This window comes from Schistocerca gregaria, chromosome 5 (genome assembly GCF_023897955.1).
Source record: "Schistocerca gregaria isolate iqSchGreg1 chromosome 5, iqSchGreg1.2, whole genome shotgun sequence".
Taxonomy (NCBI): Eukaryota; Metazoa; Arthropoda; class Insecta; order Orthoptera; family Acrididae; genus Schistocerca; species Schistocerca gregaria.
Window position 1 is genome coordinate 474,579,446 of NC_064924.1, and position 18,782 is coordinate 474,598,227.

Genomic DNA, 18,782 nt, shown 5'->3' on the forward strand with positions numbered 1-18,782 from the left:
TGACTCCCAAAGGAGAAGGACGGCCTGTGGAAGCAGGGCGGGGTGGTAAGGGTGGAATGTCTTTGGTGGGGATATGGGGGGTGACAGTGTCAGATAAGGTCTGGTGCAAGAAGGCAGCAGTGTGAAAGATGTCATCAGGAGATTGGAGGGTAAGGTCGTGGCCTTCAACCTGGGTGTGAATGGAGTCCCAGTAGGTGTCCCAGTTGGCATGGACAAATTTAGGAGGGATGTCAGGGAGAGGAATGGGGTGGGGATGGCGACCACTAGAGATAGTGAGGAGAACAGGAGCATGGGCACTGCCAATGAGGTCAAGGACATCTGCAGTGATGCGCCCAAGAAGGTTGGGAGAGACAAGTACCATTTCGGGAGTGGTGTTGGATTCGGGTCAGGTTTGCTGGGGGAGGGGAATGAGGTTTTCCTGGAGGGTGGTGAGAAACCGATGCCACTGCTGGAGGTCAGCAGGATCACAGCTGTGGATATTGAGGTTGGCGGCAATCACGTAGGTGGAGAAGGTGTGGTCAATGTGGGCCAGGAAATCGTATGGGATTGGGGTGTGAGGGCAGACATAAATGGTGGCACCGGTGATGGTAAGGGTGGGGAAGAAGAGGCTGAAGGTGAGATGCTCAGCAGGATTGTTAAGGAGAGGTTGGGGCCAGACAGGGAGGTTCCGAAGGTGGCCTATAGCAACTCCGCCATGTGCTACAGGGTATGAGTTATCGGTGTGGTGAAGGGTGTAATGAGCTGTGGAGATGGAGATACAGGATTGAAGGAAGGTTTCATTTAGGACGAAGGCATCCACGAGGTGCTGATGGAGGGTGTGGAGGAAGAGGAGTTTGTGGGTGAGCAGGGAGCGAATATTGTGGTACAGGATGTGGTAAGGGTGTTGTACCATGGGAAGGGAGAATTGGACGAGGGTGGTGAGGGGGTGAAGATGAAGTGGGCTTGTTTGTGGGAGTAGGTGGCATAGGTGGTAAGATGGAAAATGTAATGGGCATCGAGGGCGATTTGGGAAAGGGTGTGGGAGCGCTGAAAGGTGTGGATGTTTTGGAGCACAATGTTGATGAAACAGATGATGTCTTCTGCAGTAGGTGGAGCGGAGGTTGGAGCGGGTTGTTGGGGTGGATGGGGTCATCAACAGGATGGACAGGGACAGTGAGCTCAGGGGTGACTGGAGGAGGTTCCGCTTTACACTTCGATGAGTTGGTAGTATGGGGTTCCTTACAAGTGTTGTAGGAGGGGGGAGAGGTGAGGTTGGGGCAGTTCTTGACGAAGTGGGAAGTTTTGCAGTGGGACAGTGGGTTCTTGCAGGCAGAGATAACATGGTCATTGTACGTGAAGCAGCATTGGCAGTGGTAGGATTGGACTGGGTAACGGGAGGAATCCACCTTATGACAGCAATTGTATATGAGGGCTGCCTCGGTGAGGAGGCGGTCAATGAAGGAGGAGGATTCGGTGAATATCTGAATTAGCTAAGTCAGCCCGGCATCATTAAAGATGCAACAGGACGAGCGGATTTCGAAGTTGGGTCGGGAGTTGAGTTCTGCCAACACCTCAGCCTCCACGACCATGGGGCTAAGCTTCGTGATCACAGCGGTGAAGGTTGGCGGAAATCGGGGAGGTTGAGGCTGACGGGCAGAGGACGGGTTGTGGTAGGCTGTGAGGGTTGCACGTTGGCCAAATTGGATACGTGGGATGCAGGAGAGGAGATCGGTGTGGAAGGAAGCCTTGAGGAATTAATTGAGGACCGAGTCCTCGCGAGGAACAAGAAGGGAGACTGGGGCATTGGGGTAGTATTTCTGAATGGCCAGGGTGAGGGTGTGGGCACCAAGGAATTGAGGGTCAGGGTTGGAGAGGACAAAGATGTGGGTGGCAGGCGGGGCAGGGATGGGAGTTGGGGTGACATCCATTGGGGTGGGTGGGTCACAGGGATCAGGGGTTTTCTTTGAGGAGATTGCAGGGGAAGGGTCAACATTATGGCGCTTGGAAGGTTTTGCGGTGACGACAGGGTAGAGAGGGGGCTGGAGGATGGGTTGCAGGGGCAGATGGCGGGGGCAGTACCGCCCTGCGGAGCGGATGAGGCAGAGGGAGGGGGCGTGGGTAGCACAGAGGCAGTGGAACGGCGACCCGAAATCCGTGCTGGCTTGTAGCCTGTCGGAGATGGTGCAGGGAGTGGAGGAAAGTCTGCAGATGTCGTTAGAGTGACAGTGACAGGGGAGGGACAGTTGGGGGTAGCGACAGCCAGAAATAGCGCAGGAGTGGGGTGAACAGGGAAGGAAGGAAAGACGGGAAGAGGGGTGGAGGATGAGCTCCATGTGATGGTGGCTGGAGCAGGGAAGGGAGAGGTGAAAATGATAGTAGTGGTGGTGCTAGTGGTGGTGGTGGTGGTGGCGGTGGCGGCGGCGGAGGCGAGCACCTGGAGACGGCGACCAGGCGGCGGCGACGGCGGCGGCGAGCACTGGACGGATGGCAGTAGTGACGACGTGCAGATGGGCGACAACACGAGAGAAAAGGTTGGTGCTTTTCCATGTCGAGAATACACTCTGAGTGTAGCCCAGGCAGTGTCAGTCCTGGAGCAGGAAGTGAGGGAACCCAACCCTCGAATGCGAATTGCGCAAAACACTTGTCTTATATATGCGTTGCCGACCGCATTGCCGTATTCTCCCTGTATATCTCTGTATTAGAATATGCATGCCTACACCAGTTTGAATGGCGCTTCAGTTTATTTATACAGGGTGGTCCATTGATAATGACCGGGCCAATTATCTCACGAAATAAGCATCAAACGAAAAAACTACAAAGAACGAAACTCGTGTAGCTTGAAGGGGGAAACCAGATGACGCTATGGTTGGACCGCTAGATAGCGCGGTCTTAGGTCAAACTGATATCAACTGCTGTTTTTTTTTTTAAATAGGGACCCCCATTTTTATTACATATTCGTGTAGTACGTAAAGGAATATGAATGTTTTATTTGTACCACTTTCTTCGCTTTGTGATAGATGGCGCCGTAATAGTCACAAACATATGGCTCTTAGACGAACAGTTGGTAACAGGTAGGTTCCTTAAAATAAAATACAGAACGTAGGTACGTTTGAACATTTTATTTCGGTTGTTCCAATGTGATAATGTACCTTCGTGAACTAATCATTTCTGAGAACGCAAGCTGTTACAGCGTGATTACCTATAAATACCACATTAATGCAATAAATGATCAAAATGGTGTCAGTCAACCTCAATGCATTTGGCAATACGTGTGACGACATTCCTCTCAACAGCGAGTAGTTCGCCTTCTGTAATGTTCGCACATGCATTGAAAGTGCGCTGACGCATGTTGTCAGGCCTTGTCGGTGGATCACGATAGCAAACATACTTCAACTTTCCCCACAGAAAGAAATCCTGGGACGTCAGATTCGGTGAAAGTGCGGGCCATGGTATGGTGCTTCGACGACCAATCCACATGCCATGAAATATGCTATGCAATACCGCTTCAACCGTACGCGAGCCATGTGCCAGACATCCATCATGTTGGAAGTACGTCGCCATTCTGTCATGCAGTGAAACATCTTGTAGTAACATCGGTAGAAAATTACGTAGTAAATCAGCATACATTGCACCTTTTAGATTGCCATCGATAAAATGGGGGAAATTATCCATCCTCCCAGAATGTCGCACCATACATTAACCCGCCAAGGTCGCTGATGTTCCACTTGTCGCAGCCATCGTGGATTTTCCGTTACCCAATAGTGCATTTATACCGGTTTACGTTACCGCTGTTGGTGAATGACGCTTCGTCGCTAAATAGAACGCGTGCAAAAAAATCTGGCATCGTCCCGTAATTTCTCTTGAGCCCAGTGGCTCAACTGTACACGACGTTCAAAGTCGTCGCTATGCAATTCCTGGTGCATAGGAATATGGTACGGGTGCAATTCTCAGCACTGACGTTTTTGAGATTCTCGATTCTCGCGCAATTTGTCTGCTAAAACACCTACTTGGCCATCATCATTTGTTGCAGGTCGTGGTTGACGTTTACATGTGGCTGAACACTTCCTGTTTTCTTAAATAAGGTAACTATCAGGTGAACGGTCCAGACACTTGAATGATATCGTCCAGGAGACGGAGCAGCATACATAGCAGACGCCCGTTGGGCATTTTGATCACAATAGCCATACGTCAACACGATATCGACCTTTGCCGCATTTGGTAAACGGTCCATTTTAATACGGGTAATGTATCACGAAGCAAATACCGTCCGCACTAGCGGAATGTTACACGATATCACGTTTATGACTATTATAGGGCCATCCATCACATAGCGAAGAAAGTGGTCCTACTAAAACATTCACATTTCTTTACGTACTACACGAATATGTAATAAAAATGGGGGTTCCTATTAAAAAAAAAAAAAACTCAGTTTATTTCCGTTTGACCTATGAAAGCGCTATCTAGCGGTCCAACCATAGCACCATCTGGTTTTCCCCTTCAAGCTAGACGAGTTTAGTTCTTTGTAGTTTTTTCGTTTGATGCTTGTTTAGTTAGATATTTGGCCCGATTACTATCAATAGACCACCCTGCACAAATAAACTGAAGTGCCACTGAAACTGGTGTAGGCATGCATATTCTAATACAGAGATATGTAAACAGGCAGAGTACGGCAGTGCGTTCGGCAACGCATATAGAAGACAACAAGTGTTTGACGCAATTGTCAGATCGATTACATCTGCTACAATGTCAGGTTACTAACATTTATGTGTGTTTGAAAGTGGTGTTATAGTCAGAGCGCGAGCGATTGGACACAGCATCTCCGAGGCAGCGATGAAGTGTGGATTTTCCCGTACCACCGTTTCACTGGTGTACCGTGAATATCACGAATTCGGTAAAAGATCAAATCTCCGACAACGATGCGGCCGGAAGAAGATCCTGCAAGAACGCGACCTAAGACTGAAGGGAATCGTACAATGTGACAGAAATGCAACCCTTCCACAAATTGCTGCAGATTTCAATGCTGGGCCATCACCAAGTCCCATCGTGTGAACCATTCAACGAAACATCATCGATATTGGCTTTCGGAGCCGAAGACCCACTCGCGTATGCTTGATGACTGCACGACACATAGCTTTACTGCTCACCAGAGCCCGTCAACACCAACATTGGTCTGTTGATGACTGGAAACATGTTGCCTGGTCGGACGAGTCTCGTTTAAATTGTATCGAGCGGGTGGAGGTGTACGTAAAGCGAGGCGTAAAGCTTTGTGTTGTGCAGTAATCAATAGTAAAGCCCATACAGATGATGTTTTGTTGAATGGTTCGCACGCTGACACTTGTTGATAGCCCAGTATTGAAATCTGCATTAATTTCTTGAAGTGTTGCACTTCGGTCACGTTGAACGATTCTCTTCAGTCGTCGTTGGTCCCGTTCTTTCGTGCAGGAAAATACCCATTTCATGTCCCATCGCTCGTGCGCCGACTATAACATCACCTTCGAACTCACGTATATCTTGATAACGTGCAGTTTTAGCAGCAATAACCAATCTAACAACTACGCCAGACACTTGTCTTATGTAGGCCTTGCCGATCACAGTGCAGTATTCTGCCTGTTTACATATCTCTATATTTGAATACGCATGCCTATATCAGTTTCTTTGGCGCTTCTGTGTAAATAAGTCCCACTTACATTTCAATTTTATCACCCTGCTTGCTCATTATTCAGCCTAATATAAATGTCTCAATAGACGTATCCTCTTCATTACCTACATATAAAATGGATTCTCAAACACCATCGCCCTCTTCCTGCTCATCCTGTCTGTCCATCTCGTCTTCATGATGGCTCTCCATCCTCTCTGCTACAAGACGTAGCACGCAAATAATTAATAAATCCCCCTTATAGTCTCCAATTTACGCATCTGCCACATTATTACTATTCTCATTTGGTGTCTCAGCGTCATAATCTTCCTTTTCCTACCAAGGCAATGTTTCTGTCCCACTCGTAATTCCTATTACATCAGCTTCACTCAGTGCTATTTCTTCAGTGTTTGTTCTCACAGCGTTTTCTGCATCCATTACAAGTCATTGTTACACTACTGGCCATTAAAATTAATACAAAGGGAGATGAGGTGCTTCAGATGCGAAATTTAACCGACAGGAAGAACATGCTGTGATATGAAAATGATTAGCTTTCCATAGGATTCACACAAGGTTGGCGCCGGTGGCGACATTTTCAGCGTGCTGATATGAGAAAAGTTTCCAACCGATTTCTCATACACAAACAGCATATGACCGCCGTTGCCTGTTGAAACGTTGTTGTGATGCCTCTTGTAAGGAGGAGAAATGCGTACCATCACGTTTCCGACTTTGATAAAGGTCGGATTGTAGCCTATCGCGGTTGCGGTTTATCGTGTCGCGACATTGCTGCTCGCGTTGGTCGAGATCCAATGACTGTTAGCAGAATATGGAGTCGGTGGGTTCAGGAGGGTAATACGGAACGCCGTGCAGGATCCCAACGGTCTTGTATCACTAGCAGTGAGATGAGAGGCATGTTATCCGAATGGCTGTAATGGATCGTGCAGCCACGTCTCGATCCCTGAGTCAACAGATAGGGACGTTTGCAAGACAACCATCTGCACGAACAGTTCGACGACGTTTGCAGCAGCATGGACTATCAGCTCGGAGACCATGGCTGCGGTACCCTTCACGCTGTATCACAGACAGGAGCGCCCGCGATGGTGTACTCAAAGACGAACCTGAGTGCACGAATGGCAAAATGTTATTTTTTCGGATGAATTCAGATTCTGTTTACAGCATCATGATCGTCGCATCCGTGTTTGAAGACATCGCGGTGAACGTACATTGGAAGCATGTATTCGTCATCGCCATACTGGCGTATAACCGAGCATGATCGTATGGGGTGCCATTGGTTACACGTCTCTGTCACCTCTTGTTCGCATTGAGGCACTTTGAATAGTGGACGTTAGATTTCAGATGTGTTACAACCCGTGGCTCTACCCATCATTCGATCCCTGCGAAACCCTACATTTCAGCAGGATAATGCACGACCGCATGCTGCAAGTCCTGTACGGGCATTTCTGGATACAGAACATGTTCGACTGTTGCCCTGGCCAGCACATTCTCCAAATCTCTCACCAACTAAAAACGTCTGGTCAATGGTGGCCGAGAAACTAGCTCGTCACAATGCGCCAGTCACTACTCTTGATGAACTATGGTATCGTGTTTAAGCTGCATGGGCAGCTGTACCTGTGCACGCCATCTAAGCTCTGTTTGACTCAATGCCCAGGTGTATGAAGGCCGTTATTACGGCCAGAGGTGGTTGTTCTGGGTACCGATTTTTCAGGATCTATGAAGCCAAATTGCGTGAACATGTAATCACGTATAATATATTTGTCCAATGGTTACCCGTTTATCATCTGCAGTTCTTCTTGGTGTATCAATTTTAATGGCCAGTAGTGTATTATGGATGTTCCACATGGTTTTTATCTCTTGGATTCGGTGGCTTTATTTCTACAATATCTGCCTGTTTCCTATTACTGTATGACTTTGGCAGTTTTTATGGCATGTGGCTCACTATTTAGCTGTTAATAATTCTCTGCTGCTCTATTTGTTGAGAAAGGACTGAAAGTAATAACGATAGCAGGAACAACAGAAACAGACTGCTAAATCTTGAAAGCTATAACATCATGGTCGAATGTACTCAACAGTAGGTTTTGGTATCTAATTAGTAAATTCATGTATCAAAATCTCATGACTTTACTTGTGCCACAGGTCACATCTAAAGAGTTGGTTCTTTCTTACTAACACGTCGAAAAACTTCATTGGGCTCCTCTGTCCTGACAGTCCAAATATTTTCACGTTGCCATCTCTTGCTTAATTCCTTACTGTTTTTTCTTTGACCAGCATATTTCTAGAAAGGCCTCCCTAAAGCCACAGTAAGACGTGCAAATTAGTGCATTAGTCGTCATTATTAATGTTGTGTCACTTTATAAATGTACACACGAAGAGTCTGAATTATACTGTGTTCACTGTAATGGTGGAAACGACAAATCAGTTTGAGAAATCCACACCTTGGATGGAGCGAATTCCCACCACACTTGTATGCATGAAATATCTGTGTTCTGTTCCCCAATCTTGAATTTTCAACGGACTCTTTAATACAGCCTATGGTTGCGTTAAATTTAATTATTTTCATTCATTTCTCTTGCGTGTGCATTTCCCTCTTGCCTGTCTCTAATCTTACCAATGGCATTTCTTGTTCTCTGAATCTGGCAGTGTATTGGGTTCTTCACCTTTGCCCTTCTTTAATTTGGAGCACGGACTGAATTGCTTCTGATAGCGTTGCCAAAATAGCGTTGAAGCTGTCTGACCCCGTATATCTCTTGCGCAGTTCTCACTCCATGATTATGTGGCTGACTGCCCCACAGCTCTGTCTGGTTTGCTGATGCTATATCTTTCAGTGTTGTCTATCCGCTCTCTTTCCTGCTAATCCGACCTCCCTGCTCTTCCTGCGTATTACTGATCTTCTCAGTGTCTCATGCTATGACTGGAAGTTATTCTAAAAGAACATTCTTTTCTTCCTGTTCTTTTGCTGTCCCCATAACCATCTTTCCAGCTCTTCTTTCCTGGTTTCTATGGATTCATATTTTGCTTCCTTCTCTTCATTCCTGACCTCTTTCGTTTCTGCTGTTGTCATTTCCTTTCTGACGACTTTAGCTTCCTTTGTAATTGTTTTCTTATTTCTTATGACCTCGTCTTCGTTTCTCTTCTTTCCTCCCTGACCTCTTCCCTTGGCTCTTCTGCCACTTTCCTGATTTCTTTTGCTTCTCTCCCAGTCTTTTTTACTTATATCTTGGCTTCCTCTGTTGGATTTTCTACGCTCCCTAATGTTTCTTTCCTCAGCTATTCTGAATTTTTTGTCAGCTCCTCTCACTGACGTTCCTCAAAAATTTTAATATAGTAAAATTTGTGCCTCTTCATTCATCTCTTCTGCTTGCAGCTGACGCCTATGAGTGGAATGGGGCATGTGACTGTAATGGTGTGCCTGGCCCATCACTCTCCTCCACCTCATAGTTCTTATTTTTATTATAGCATTCACATTTTATGAGCCCAACAGTGAGAGGAACCATAATGGCGTCTGGTATAGTGTGCCTGTAGGTGGGGGAGCAAATTATAGGAGCTATGGCGACAGTGGCGGCCATCTTGAAATCCGCCGTATCGGATTTGGGTTACGTGTTCAAGGAAGGGCGTAACGTGGCACATCATTTTGAACTGCCTCTTTCTCAGGAATAAATGTGTGAAATCTGTTTTAAAAAATCTTTATTTGTTTAGATTTATGACATGTTAAAGTTTAGATCACTTCTTAGAGTCGGCATTACAGAATATGCTCAATATGACTTCCATTGCGCTGGACACACAAACGGTGTCTATTTTGCCAGTCCTGAAGCACATATCGCAGGACCTGTGGGTCAACGGCAGCATCTCCTCAATATGCCGACAAAGATGGGCTACATTGCTTTTACCTTATACACTACTGATTTCAAATGTCCCCACAGATGAAAGTCAAGAGGTGTAAGATCTGGGGATCCCGGTAACCATTCGATAGGACCCCAATATATCTACCCAGTGAGCTCCAAACTTTTCATCCAGAAACTGTCTGACTTCAGTAGCATAGTAGGAGGTGCACCGTCTTGTTGGAAGAAGATAATCATGAAGCATTTGAATATATCTCATGGAGCATTTGAATATATCTCTCCCCACTCAAGGTTCCATCAGTAAATAACGGACTCATCGTTCTTGTGTCCCAAATCCCACACCAAACCATCGTTTTTTCCCTATCAGCACCTTTACACGGTTCCACTCACGAGGGATTTGCATCTGGCCAGTAACGATGATTCTGTTTGTCGATTTCACCATGAACATAAAAATTAGCTTCGTCATTGAACAAAACCTATCGTATAAAGTTTGGATTCCTGTTACACTGATCCACAGTCCATTCTGAAAACTGCACCTGCCCACCGCAGTCATCCTCTGACAGATTATGTTGCAAGTGTAACTTGTATAGGTGCCATTGGTACGTGTGTGTGCGCAACACACGCAGGATTGAGCGCTGACAGACAGCAGATACTGCTGATAATCGGCGTGTACTACGATGTGGACTTTTCACAAACCATGCTAGAATTATTGTTGAAGTCTCCTCACGGCGTGACTTGTACGCTACAGAACATGTTGCACGAAATCTGTCCAATAACTTGAATACTGGTAAATGAGACATGACATTTTTCTCAGGATGCCGGTCATTGAAGTCAGCAGCAATCACTCTGATACTTCATCCAGCACTCAATATCATGATTTCAGAGCGCTCCTACTGTGTAATAAACAGAATCTATCACCTCCTTGCAATTTCAGGCTTTAATAGCTCATAGCTCCTACACAAATGATGATATATCAAAACAGATTTCACATGTGTATTCCTGTGAAAGAGGCAGTACAAAATGATATGCCATATGGCGTCTTCACATTTGAAGCACTTAACCCAAATCCTAGGTGGCGGATTTCAAGATGGCAGCCGCTATCATTATAGGTCCTTTAAGTTTCGCCTCCACCTACAGACATCCCACACCAGACACCTCATACCAGACACCATTGTGATACCTCACACCGTTCGACTTTTAAAGCAGTGTATCCACTCTTTCACCTCACCCTGTACATAGCATGATAAAGACAAACATCTCTCTTATACCACACGCACTTGATAAATGAAAAATTAACGCATTCAGGCACCTCACAATAATTACAACTTTCATTTAGACAAAATTGGACCCTTCACAGTAATTACTATTTTTATTTAGACAAAATTTGAATAGAGGGCGAAATGATCTGGGCCGTTGTTCTGAATATTGCGCTGTATACCAGGCATACTGCATCAAAGTCGTAAAACTTGGTGGTACCGACCAACCACGAACAGATACCTGAGATTTAAGAACACAGTTCCACAGCTGAACCTGATATGACAGAGAGCTATCTGCAATTCTAATGTCTGACTGTTTTTTTAATGCTTTACACAGTTGAAAAATTTCTTTACCACACAATAAGTTCCGTGTGGATTCTGAATTATACAGACATCAAAAAAAGTTTTGCATCACCCTGGTTCCCAGAACTCCTGAAGATATGCGTTGACTGTGGATGTTGTACGACAGACACAGTCCCTTTGACTGTTCAAAGATATCACTAAAACCTCCCAAAGATATAAACAACCATGCATTAACAGCGCCTACTAGGCGGAAGGGGTCCGCCAGGAGCGATGTTGTTCGGACGTGGAGGAGATACAGAGAGACAGAAACTGTAGATGACATGCCTCGTTCAGGCCGCCCATGGGCTACTACTGCAGTGGATGGCCACTCCCTACGGATAATGGTTCGGAGGAACCTTGAAAGCAACGGCACAATGTTGAATAAAAGCTTTTTGTGCAGCCACAGGACGTCGTGCTACGGCTCAAACTGCGCGCAATAGCATGCATGATGCGCAACTTCACTCCCGACGTCCATGGCGAGGTCTACCTCTGCAGCCTCGACACGATGTAGCGCGGTACAGATGGCCGAACAATATGCCGAATGGACTTCTCAGGAATGGCATCGAGTTCTCTTCACTGATGAGTGTCGCATATGCCTTCGACCGGACAACCGTCGGAGGCAACGCTTTCAGGCTGAATGCCTTAGACACACTGTCCATCGAGTGCAGCAAGGTGGAGGTTCCCTGCTCTTTTGGGCTGGCATTATGTAGGCCGACGTACGCCGCTGGTGGCCTTGGAAGGTGCTCTAACGGCTGAACGAGACGTGAATGTCATCCTCTGACCGTTAGTGCAACCATTTCGGCGGCGTATTGGCAAGGCATTCGTATTCATGAACAACAATTCCGGCCCCCATCGTGCACATCTTGTAAAAGAATTCCTTCAGGATAACGGCATCGCTCGAATTTTGTGACCAGCATGTTCTCCAGACATGAACCCTATCGAACATGACTGGGATAGATTGGAAAGGGCTTCTTACAGACGACGTGACCCACCAACCAGTCTGAGGGATCTACGCCGAATCGCCGTTGAGGAGTGCGACAATCGGGACCAACAGTGCCTTGATGAACTTGTGGATAGTATGTCACGACGAATAAACGTATACATCAATGCAAGAGGACATGCTGCTAGGTATTAGAGGTACCGGTGTGTACAGCAATCTGGACCACCACCCCTGAAGGTCTCACTGTACGGTGGTACAACATGAAATGTGTTGTTTTCATGAGTAATAAAAAGAGCGGAAATTATGTTTATGTTGTTTCGTATTCCAATTTTCTCTACAGATTCGGGAACTCTGGGAACCGAGGTGATGCAAAACTTTTTTTGATGTATGTATATACACTCCTGGAAATTGAAATAAGAACACCATGAATTCATTGTCCCAGGAAGGGGAAACTTTATTGACACATTCCTGGGGTCAGATACATCACATGATCACACTGACAGAACCACAGGCACATAGACACAGGCAACAGAGCATGCACAATGTCGGCACAAGTACATTGTATATCCACCTTTCGCAGCAATGCAGGCTGCTATTCTCCCATGGAGACGATCGTAGAGATTCTGGATGTAGTCCTGTGGAACGGCTTGCCATGCCATTTCCACCTGGCGCCTCAGTTGGACCAGCGTTCGTGCTGGACGTGCAGACCGCGTGAGACGACGCTTCATCCAGTCCCAAACATGCTCAATGGGGGACAGATCCGGAGATCTTGCTGGCCAGGGTAGATGACTTACACCTTCTAGAGCACGTTGGGTGGCACAGGATACATGCGGACGTGCATTGTCCTGTTGGAACAGCAAGTTCCCTTGCCAGTCTAGTAATGGTAGAACGATGGGTTCGATGACGGTTTGGATGTACCGTGCACTATTCAGTGTCCCCTCGACGATCACCAGAGGTGTACGGCCAGTGTAGGAGATCGCTCCCCACACCATGATGCCGGGTGTTGGCCCTGTGTGCCTCAGTCGTATGCAGTCCTGATTGTGGCGCTCACCTGCACGGCGCCAAACACGCATACGACCATCATTGGCACCAAGGCAGAAGCGACTCTCATCGCTGAAGACGACACGTCTCCATTCGTCCCTCCATTCACGCCTGTCGCGACACCACTTGAGGCGGGCTGCACGATGTTGGGGCGTGAGCGGAAGACGGCCTAACGATGTGCGGGACCGTAGCCCAGCTTCATGGAGACGGTTGCGAATGGTCCTCGCCGATACCCCAGGAGCAACAGTGTCCCTAATTTGCTGGGAAGTGGCGGTGCGGTCCCCTACGGCACTGCGTAGGATCCTACGGTCTTGGCGTGCATCCGTGCGTCGCTGCGGTCCGGTCCCAGGTCGACGGGTACGTGCACCTTCCGCCGGCCACTGGCGACAACATCGATGTACTGTGGAGACCTCACGTCCCACGTGTTGAGCAACTCGGCGGTACGTCCACCCGGCCTCCCGCATGCCCACTATACGCCCTCGCTCAAAGTCTGTCAACTGCACATACGGTTCACGTCCACGCTGTCGCGGCATGCTACCAGTGTTAAAGACTGCGATGGAGCTCCGTATGCCACAGCAAACTGGCTGACACTGACGGCGGGGGTACACAAATGCTGCGGTTCCTGGTGTGTCCGCTGTGCCGTGCGTGTGATCATTGCTTGTACAGCCCTGTCGCAGTGTCCGGAGCAAGTATGGTGGGTCTGACACACCGGTGTCAATGTGTTCTTTTTTCCATTCCCAGGAGTGTATTAAGTATTTTCATTGTCTTCTTAAAGACGGACTTGTGTGTTATGTACAGACCAAGAATCCAACAAAAGCAAGTAATTACTTTCTGCAACTAGTAATAAAATGTTTCAGACGGAACACTGAAAGTAATACTCTCCCATTTTTCGAGATTTTGCTACCTCGATTACAAGTCTTCCGCAACTAAACAGTAGTATCTTTAAAATTGTCGGCCGAATTTGCCTTGATCTTCCTGATGAAACAGCAGTCCATTGACACTTACCACTGGCACTGTTGTACACGTATGTTTCATAGCATTTGTCTACTGCAAAGCGACTTTCTTTTTTTCTCTAGAAGCTATAACGTGGGGTTCGCAGACCATTCTTGCACAAAACCTCACTGAATGTCTTTATACACAGCATTTTAGGCCATAACAAGAAGCTTCGTCTTACGATAGCTATGAATTTCTGTGTAGTATTACCCTTTAATCACATCTCCTCTGTACGTTTACTTGCAGTGAACTGTGTAATTTTGTTACCTCCTTACCTGTATGTTTTCCTGGATCGGTTTAACTACGTCGAAGAAGCCTGAAAATCAGTAATATTCATCTCCCTTGCAATTCAGAGGGCGTAGTCTCGTAGCTCTCCCTTGGTAATTGTTCACTGGCTCTCAGGAGCAGTTCTAAATACTTAGAATAGTTCTTATTTCACACTTGAAATTTTCATTTCGGTGCGTACTTCGTAGTTAGTGTAAATTTTTCTTCCATTTATACAATTCTCGTTCAGGTTTACAAAGCAAAAGTGGCTTTGCACACAGCTTAACTATAAGTGTTTTCTCACTCCGTTAAACCAAAAAATTTACCGCCATTTTTATTGTCACTGAAAGTTGTTACTGTAATGTTTTCTTTGGGCTAGGAATGTACTGTATTTGTTTCTGGATTTTAGTTAACGCATCAACCATGGTTAGAACAACAATCGTCAGATTCGTTTCCTGTTTTTATTAGTGTTTCCACAATTTTAACTACATGTTTACATAGTTCGAATGAATGTCCAAAAAAGTAACCGCTAAATTACATATTTGTAGACCTTCAAGAGTTGTGGGTGATTTCGACTACATACCATGTTCTTCAGTGTTCACTTTGCAAGGCTAAAAACATTAATTTGATTCCATATTAGTACGAAAACCTGGAGCCTGTTCAAAGAGAGATACTATTAGCAAGCATATACGAAGAAAACTCAAAGAAAATTAATTCAGTTTTTCCTCCAATGTTAACACTTGGCGATATCGCTAAGGCAACTGCTAATTATTATGGATGTTAAATGAGTTGCAAATTTGAGCAAATAGTAACTGTGAACAACTGTGTCAAAGAACCTATCGACAGAAGCTGAAATTTTCTTAACAAATTACGATCGCGTCGTGCTGTGTTATCTGTTTACCGATGCGCCACGACCAAAGGCTATGCAACTGATCTGTTGCACATGCGCTGTTTGCTACTGCTATGGTAAGGGTGTACATTTCTCCAGCTAGCTGGCAAGATATTAATTTGGTGATTTTCAGCATTGTTCAGAAAATACTTAGTTTGTCTTAACTGCTAAAATTTTGAAATAATGTTCCTTTCGGTATATTATTTCTGCATAAAAAATTGTAGGGCAGGTTTCAACATTTTGGACTGGATCATTCCCTCGTTTGAGGCATGACTATTTAAAGGCAAATTCTCTTGAGTTTGACACGTCCTGCATAGCCTGCTTTCATTGGCACAGGAAATTCAAGTTCGCTGGCAAGATGTCAGTTTCAAGACTCCTCTTACAGCTTTCAGAGAAACAACCATTATTCTCAACAGTCCACGTCTTAACATCAACACACACTTGTAACGTATACATCGGCTCTAAGTGTTCACCCTTTTAAAAGAACGTTGGCACATGTTTAGTTCGAGCACACGCTGTATACCACATTTGTTTACTTTGGAACAAAATTAGAATGGTTTTGATGTATGACAGTAACGGGAACAGTGTGTTAAAGGTGAGAATGATGCATGTTTCTAAACATCATCATTGAAAATGGCACTTGACTATGTTGTTATGAACTGAAAGGGAATGTAGCAGCACAGAGTTGGTCCAACATGGGTAACAAACCCCCCAAGAAAAGAGCGAGTGCGTAAATCTGTGAATAAGGCCGTAGGCATTATACTGTCGGAGCAGAAAGGTATGGTGTATACTCACACTGTTCCCAGAGGTACCTCAGTTACTGTAAAGTAATATATACAGGTCTTTAACCAACGAATAAAGAAAGAAGAGAAAGAACATTTTCGTTGCTGAAATCTTCATCAGGATAAAACCAAGCCTATGTTGCCCAAACAGTGGTAGTGCTTTTGACCAAAAAAGTCATTTCCATGGTATTCCATCCATTTTACAATTCAGACTTGGTATCCTGTGAATTTTTCCGTCATAGCCCTAGTACTGGCAGGAGCAGAACTAAAAATGTGTTCATTAATGTTAATTCCTTCATATCATATATGGAACATGTAATTAATTAATTAGTAATAACCTGACAGTGAAAGCCTTAGAACCGATTTTCAAATGCAGGATATAGATCGACATTCCACATGTCTTCCGCGAATGGCAACGAGGATAAGACAGAAGAATTGCGTTTTGGGGGGGGGGGGGGGGAAGTACGCTCATTAATTAATTTTAAAATTTTTAAACTTGTGAAGTATAGTTTCTAGAAAATGTGTGCCAACCTCGTACGTCTTCCTGATCAGTGTGATGTTAAACAGATTGCAAAGTACCTGAACAGTCAAATTCACACAAATGTCTCTCTGGTTGCAGATTTGGAATACTTATTTTTCTTTTTAGCTGAGTGCGTATATATTCTGTAGAATTAAATTTAAATAACATCCAGCTATTTTAAGTTAGTATGTTGGGAAACAATAAATCGATTCTCATAGTAATACACCGAAAGTCGAAACATTACGACCTTCGCGCACTGTGAGACACAATGCCGGCTCGTGACATTTCTGACACGTGACGTGAGAAGAGAAGTGTTTACGTAGAATAGAGATGAAAGGATAGTTATTCTAGAGTCCATGAAGTCCGCAAAAGGGAAAATCTCTTAGCATAAGCGACGCTGATAAACGGCAGATCGTTGTCGTCCGGCGCATGGAAAATAGGGTCTCGGAACCAGTGTAGGTTCTCGGTTGTTGGCGCTCTACTATCATGAGCATTTATAAAAAGTGGATGAAAGCAGTCTAAGCACGAGTAGGCGACAAGGTTTCGGCCGTCTACGCGTCATCACAGAACGTGGAGGTCGAAGGCTAGCTCGCTCTCTAAAGCAGAATACGCAGCGGTCTGTACCAGATCTGATGACAGAGACACAAATGATTTAGAGAACACAGTTCAGCGCACATTGTTGAACATGACGACCCCAATTTGTTGTCAAGATGCCCAAACAGCATCGTTAAACACAGCTGCAGTGAAAACAGGATTATCGAGTTTGGACCATAGATTAATGGAAACGTGTCGTCTAGTTGCTTGTTACACCAGTCCGTATACGGTGCCATCCAGGCGAACGGATGGATGAAATATGCGCGGTATGACAGACATAGATCAATGGGAATACTTATATGGCGAACATTCACACCACATACCAAGGGATCCGTGGTAGTTATCGAAGGCACCATGTCAGCTGTGGGCTATGTGTATACTATTCCGGAACACTTGCACCCCTTGACCGCTGATTTCGTCCGTGACGACGGTGGCATCTTCCAATAGGATAAGTGTCAACTCCAAAATCGAGCTGCAGTTATTTGAAGTTGTAATGATACCTACCGTTTATGCTTCAGCTGACAGTGTTAACATTTAAATATGGTTGTACATAAGGACAAACAAAAGGACTGCTGTGGCAATGTACAAAGATCGAGAGCAATAGTCAACTGTAAGCAATACATTAACTCTGGGATACATTTTCTCCAATCTCAGGGTAAAATAGCCGATCGTCTGCCCAAGCATGATAAAGTACATTTTTATAAGTGCTGTGAAATTAAAATTATGGCACTTTGCTGTAAGCAAAACCAACTTTGCCGTACTTAAATTTACATTAACCAACAGTGATTTTCCTTTACTGACACAGAAAAGAAAATTTCACAGTAACAAAATACTGTTTCACCAATCTGCAACAATGCATAGAGTCATAATCGCAACGTTTTTATTAAAGTGAACGTATTATTAGTTCGGTGATACCTCACAGTAACCTACAATCTTTCTAAAAAGCCTGCATAATCTTTTGTATGAACCACATTGATTAACAGCCACATTCGTTCGGTTTTAATAATACTTTTGTACAAGTAAAATTGATACAATAACATTTCGCTCCAGAGAAAGTAATAAACAAAAACCTCGGCAAATACAGATTTCCAACTACACTACTGGCCATAAAAATTGCTACACCAAGAAGAAATGCAGATGATAAATGGGTATTAATTGGACAAATATATTATACTAGAACTGACATGTGATTACATTTTGACACAATTTGAGTGCATAGATCCTGAGAACTCACTACCCAGAAAAACCAGCTCTGGCCGTAATAACGGCCTTGATACGCCTGGGCATTGAGTCAAACAGAGCTTGGATAGCGTGTACAGGTACAGCTGCCCATGCAGCTCCAACACCATACCACAGTTCATCAAGAATAGTGACTGGCGTATTGTGACGAGCCAGTTGCTCCGCCACCATTGACCAGACGTTTTAAATTGGTGAGAGATCTGGAGAATGTGCTGACCAGGGCAGCAGTCGAACATTTTCTGTATCCAGAATGGTCCTTACAGAACCTGCAACACGCGGTCGTGCATTATCCTGCTGAAATGTAGGGTTTCGCAGGGATCGAATGAAGGGTAGAGCCACGGGTTGTAACACATCTGAAATGTAACGTCCCCTGCTCAAAGTGCCGTCAATGCGAACAAGAGTTGACCGATACGTGTAACCAATGACACCCCATATCATCACGCCGGGTGAT